Consider the following 6,024-nt stretch of genomic DNA (forward strand, 5'->3'; position numbering starts at 1 on the left):
AGGGCCGTGGCCAATTACAGACAACGTCAGTTGAGCGTGGACAATTGACCCAAGCCGAAACATAACATGTAAAAAAGAATATTTAAAAACGATATATATATTTTATATATATATAAAAATATATATATGATATAATATGGTATTGTCATCAGTGTGACATCAGTATACCAAGTTTGCAGTCGATACCACATTGGGAAGTGGGTTAAAATTGAGTTACAAGATTTGAGGATACAACAACAGACAGTTAAATAAAAGCGTGTAACAATAGGGCTTATTTTGCCTTTTGGCGTCATCTGGTCCAACACCAATGGAGACTAGGCTCTAAGAAAAGCTGTCTCGGGTGTGGACCAATCAACTTCAAGGACAGTGCATACATTATCAGAGTTGTGTTTTTGTTTGCATTTTGACTGCTTGTGTTGTGGTTATTGCAAACATGATCCCTTGTATAAAGGTGTCAGTTTTTGTACCAGTTGAAAGGGTAAAAACCTATTACTATAAAGAGTATGAATCCTTGAAGTCACAAAAACTTCAAATCTACTCTAGCACAGAGGTCGCAAACGGGTTTTGATTCCTTACCCGTACCCAGCCGCACCAGGGTCGCAAACGGGTACCCGGCCGTACCCGTACCCTACCCGGCCGAGTACGGGTAGGGTACGGGTATCGGGTACCTGATTGCGACCTCTGGGATGAAGCCATGTTGCGGGCGCGGGTGGGTTGATTCTAGAAACTTGAATTGTGAGAAGAGACAAGACGTTGGGAAATGAGTGACAAACGGTGACTCACCAGTGACTCACGGCCTACCCGTACCCGGCCGCACCAGGGTCGCAAATGGGTACCCGTACCCGTACCCGGCCGGGTACGGGTAGCCGGGTATCGGGTAGGGTACGGGTATCGGGTATCCGGTTGCGACCTCTGCTCCAGCAGCAGCAGTGCGACGCATACCTTGCAAGTGCGAGGAACAATGGGTGAGCAGATGACCTCCCCGACAGAACTCGGGGGAGGAGGAGGTTGATGAGGTGGACACTTCTCGGCGGGGTCCCTGTCGAGATAAATCGACATGCGTGGGTGTACAGGCGGTTCACAACGGCCGCGTCAGGGACGCTTGTGTGTACGCACGTTGAACTTCTTTCGCACCGTACAAGGCCAACCGCTCTAGATCGCAGGTGCGGGGTGAAGGACAACAAACTAAACACATTAAGGAGTTCTAGAGAAGTGAGTTTCCAATCAAGAGCAAGACTGATGGAGGCTCTGCTCGGAGATTCGAATAGATTTTTCAGCCAAAACTGAAGCTGCGAGTGGCTGAGCGAGTGGGTGAACGTGGTGCATCTGCCAGACATCTCAGCCCACGGCACCTGGGTCTGTCCCGCGACTCGTGCCAGCGGAGAGCGTTCGAAACACTTCGCGTGATGGCCTCGGAGCACACCTGGGGCCTGGCACAAGCGCCACGGTAACATCACTGCCACTTAGTGGCGAACGGCGGCTGTTGTTGTGGGTGTGGGGATGTGAATGAACGAGTGAGTAGTGGTGGTTAGCGCTACGCTGCGCTACAAACCCGGCGGCCAGAGTGCGATTCCCACTCACGGTCCACCAACACCGGTGACGATGATCGGAAACCGTTTCTGGGCCTCCCCTAGGTCGACTCGCCTTAAATAAGTACCTGGCGCGGTGTGTAAACATCGCTACGAGGGAGACAAAGGCGGCCGGGCGTGGTGCTGGCCACCCACCTCCTCGTGTGCCGTGCCGGCCTTTGTCGGTGCTACTCGCTACCAGCACTTGCCCCAACAGTCTGTTCAGGCTACCGGGGGGTCTTTGTCTTGTGAACGAGGGTGAGTGAAGTGGGTCATCCGCAGCAGCAGCAGCCAGCAGCAGTAGCAGCAGTAGCCAACAGCAGCAGACAGCAGTAGCCAACAGCAGCAGACAGCATTAGCAGCAGCAGCCAGCAGCAGTAAACCAGCAGCAGTAGCAGCAGCTACAGCAGCAACTCTCAGTAGCAGCAGCAGCCAGCAGCAGCAGTCAGTAGCAGCATTAGCAGCAGCAGTCAACAGCAGCAAACCAGCAGCATCAGCAGCAGCACACAGCAGCAGCAGTAGTAGCAGCCAGCAGCAGCAGCAGTCAGCAGCAGCAGTAGCTAGCAGCAGCAGTCTGCAGCAGCAGCAGCAGTCATCATCAGCAGCAGCAGCAGCAGTAGACAGCAGCAGTCAGCTACAGCAGCTACAGCAGCAGTAGCAGCAGTCAGCAGCAGCAGCCAGCAGCAGCAGACAGCAGCAGCAGCAGCCAGCAGCAATCATCAGCAGCAGGCAGACAGCAGCAGTCAGCAGCAGCTACATCAGCAGCAGTAGCAGCAGCTAACAACAGCAGCAGCTACAGCAGCAGCAACAGCAGCAGCAGCAGTCATCAGCAGCCAGCAGCAGTAGCAGCAGTTGGAGCCAGCAGCAGCTACAGCAGCTACAGCAGCAGCAGGCAGTAGCAGCAGCAGCAGACAGCAGCTACAGCAGCAGTCATCAGCAGTCATCAGCAACAGCAGCAGCAGCTACAGCAGCTACAGCAGCAGACAGCAGCCAGCAGCAGCTACAGCAGCGATCAATCTACACCTCTGACAGCTCAAACCCCCACCTCTTCTCAATGGCCCCATCGTCTTTCTCCGAGTTTTCAAGTAACACCGGAGCTTGGCTCCGAGCCTCACTTATTGTCATTTATGTTCGCGAAATATTGGGCGCATTACAGATTTGCACGATCGTTGTTATTATGGCGAGTGGCTGAACGGGTGGGTAAGTTGGTGTTGAGGTCGATGAATGGTTACGTGAGTTTTTGGTGGATGAGTGAATTGATATTTGAGTGGGTGAGTAGGTGAGCTAGCATGTAAGAGGGTGACCGAGTTATTTGTGCGAGTGGGTGGGTGGGTGAGCAGCTACAGGGTGAGCGAGTGAAGAATGTGTGATTGCGTGGGAGAAGAGAGTGAGTGAGCGAGTGAGTGAGCGATTGGGTGAACAAACAGATGAACGTGTGATTGTGTGGAAGAGAGGGTGAGCGAGTGGGTGAGCGATTGGGTGAGCGAACGGATGAACGTGTGATTGCGCGGGAGAGAGGGTGAGTGTGAGATGGTATGCTCACCTGCCCAGAGCGGATCCAGACTCCTGAAACTCCCCACTCAGAGGAATTCCCGGGGAACGGCTTAACAGCTGCAAATCGTCAGCATCAACGTCATCATCATCATCATCCACCACCACCTCGCCATCATCATGATGCGATCACTGAGTGTGTGTATATGGGTGGCTATACGAGTATACGTGACTTTTTCGATTTAAAGCTTTCGTGACTGCAGGGATTCATCTTCTTGGTTCTTTCGGTAAAGTCACGTAGAAGGGAAACAATAAAAATAATGAAATCAAACATAATAAAATAATTCTCACGACGTTTCGGCTACAACGCAAGCAGCCGTCCTCAGGTGAAGACCAGGTCTGTCGGGAGACAGCGTCTGAGTGAAAACAGACGCTCGTCTCCCCGACATGAATGAAAACAGACGCTGTCTCCCCGACAAACCTGGTCTTCACCTGATGACGGCTGCTTGCGTTGTGGCCGAAAACGGTCGTGAGAATATTTTATTTGGTTTTATTTTTATTATTTTCATTCTACGTGACTTTACGAAAGAACCAAGAAGATACACGTGCCTTGTGTGAGCGTGAGAGTGTGGGGAGCGGTGGTGGCGCCAACAACCCCAGTTCGATTCCTAGTCACGACCAATAACGGTGGCGAACATCTGAACCGGTGCCGAGCTTCCCCGAGGTCGAATCAACCTCACGGACGAGTAGCTGGTGCCGTGTGCAGTAAACATCGCCACTGGGGAGACAAAGGCGGCCGGGCGTGGTGCTGGCCACCCACCCCCTCGTGTGCCACAGTGCCGGTAGCCTTCATAAGTGCTGCTCGCTAACAGCACTTGCCCCAGCAGTCTGTTACAGGCTATACGGGCATCTTTGTCTTTGTTTGTACCGGTGACGTCACAACGACGCTTGTGCCAGGCTAGGTGCAGGAGGTCACGGGACAGACCCAGTAGGTGACGTGGGTTGACTGCTGTGCCAGGCTAGGTGCAGGAGGTCACGGGACAGCCCAGCAGGTGACGTGGGTTGACTGCTGTGCCAGGCTAGGTGGCAGGAGGTCACGGGACAGACCCAGCAGGTGACGTGGGTTGACTGCTGTGCCAGGCTAGGTGCAGGAGGTCACGGGACAGACCCAGCAGGTGACGTGGGTTGACTGCTGTGCCAGGCTAGGTGCAGGTCACGGTACAGACCCAGCAGGTGCCATGGGTGACTGCTGTGCCAGGCTAGGTGCAGGAGGTCACGGACGACGATGATCCGAACCGGTCCTGGGCCTCCTCCTCTAGGTCGACTCAGCCTCAAACGAGTACCTGGTGCGGTGTGCAAGCAACAACACCACTGGGGAGACAAAGGCGCCGGGCGTGGTGCTGGCCACCCACCCCCTCGTTGCCGTGCCGGCCAGCTCACTAACAGCACTTGCCCCAAGCAGTCTGTTGAGGCTACGTGCATGAATGTGTGAGTACATGTATACGTGCGAGTGCATATCTGGTGTGTTACATGTATGTACATGTATGTGTGAGTGCTGATGTGGGTGTGTACATGTATGTACATGTATGTGTGAGTGCTGATGTGTGTGTGTGTACATGTATGTACCTGCTGATGGTGTGTGTACATGTATTACATGTATGTGTGCGTGCTGATGTGTGTGTACATGTATGTACATGTATGTGTGCGTGCTGATGTGTGTGTACATGTATGTACATGTATGTGCGAGTGCTGATGTGTGTGTACATGTATGTGTGAGTGCTGATGTGTGTGTACATGTATGTGCATGTATGTGTGAGTGCTGATGTGTGTGTACATGTATGTACATGTGTGTGTGCGTGCTGATGTGTGTGTGTACATGTGTGTACATGTATGTGTGAGTGCATATCTTGGTGTGTATATGTATGTACATGTATGTGTGCGTGGCTGATGTGTGTGTACATGTATGTACTGTGTGTGTGGCGTGCTGATGTGGTGTACATGGATGTACATGTATGTACATGTATGTGTGCGTGCTGATGTGGGTGTACATGTATGTACATGTATGTACATGGGTTGTGTGCGTGCTGATGTGTGTGTGTACATGTGTGTACATGTATGTGTGCGTGCGTGGAGCAAGTTACCATCTGCACGTATCTCCTCAGCTCACATTCTCTTTCTCCTCTCCACTCGTCCCCTCTGCTCTGCGAGCCAGCGGCGGTCGTGCCGTGGCCGGCGGCGGTCGTGCCGTGGCCGGCGGTGGGCGTGCCGTGGCCGGCGGTGGGCGTGCCGTGGCCGGCGGTGGGCGTGCCGTGTCCGGCGGCGGTCGTGCCGTGGATGACCACGGACACGGCGGGGCTGCTCAGTGCGTCTGTTATGGCTGCGGGTGTTTGCTGCGCGCGAGTGGCGGTGCCGGAGGTAGATGCGGTGACATTGAGGAGGGGCGGAGTGGCGACAGACGTGTCTCCGTTAGCGATAGACCGCTGTGTGATAGGGACAGTGTGGTGTGTGTTAGGGACAGTCTGCTGTGTGTTAACGACAGACTGCTGTGCGTTAAGGACAGTCTGGTGTGTAGGTTAGCGACAGTCTGGTGTGTGTTAGCGACAGTCTGGTATGTGTTAGGGACAGTGTGGTATTCGCTAGGGATAGTGTGGTATGTGTTAGCGATAGACTGGTGTGTGTTAGCGATAGACTGGTGTGTGTTAGGGACAGTCTGGTATGTGTTAGGGATAGTGTGGTATGCGTTAGGGACAGTCTCGTGTGTGTTAGCGATAGACTGCTGTGCGTTAGAGACAGTCTGGTATGCGATAGGGACAGCCTGGTATTCGCTAGGGATAGTGTGGTATGCGTTAGCGATAGACTGCTGTGCGTTAGGGAAAGTCTGGTGTGCGTTAAGGACAGTATGGTATTCGCTAGGGATAGTGTGGTGTGTAATAGGGACAGCCTCGTGTGTGTTAGGGATAGTGTG

General features: G+C 53.4%; 1 long non-coding RNA gene across 1 annotated transcript; it reads right to left on the bottom strand.

The window, feature by feature from the left end:
* Positions 1 to 395: 395 nt before the first annotated feature.
* On the bottom strand, positions 396 to 5,406 carry LOC133362938 (uncharacterized). The gene is made up of 3 exons (XR_009757550.1): positions 5,201 to 5,406; positions 3,112 to 3,179; positions 396 to 1,039 (listed from the first exon to the last, which is right to left on the bottom strand). It is a non-coding gene; the product is annotated as an uncharacterized LOC133362938 (long non-coding RNA).
* Positions 5,407 to 6,024: the final 618 nt, after the last annotated feature.

This window comes from Lethenteron reissneri, unplaced genomic scaffold, assembly GCF_015708825.2.
Source record: "Lethenteron reissneri isolate LAM-NWPU_2019-01 unplaced genomic scaffold, ASM1570882v1 scaffold_1638, whole genome shotgun sequence".
Classification (NCBI taxonomy): domain Eukaryota; kingdom Metazoa; phylum Chordata; class Hyperoartia; order Petromyzontiformes; family Petromyzontidae; genus Lethenteron; species Lethenteron reissneri.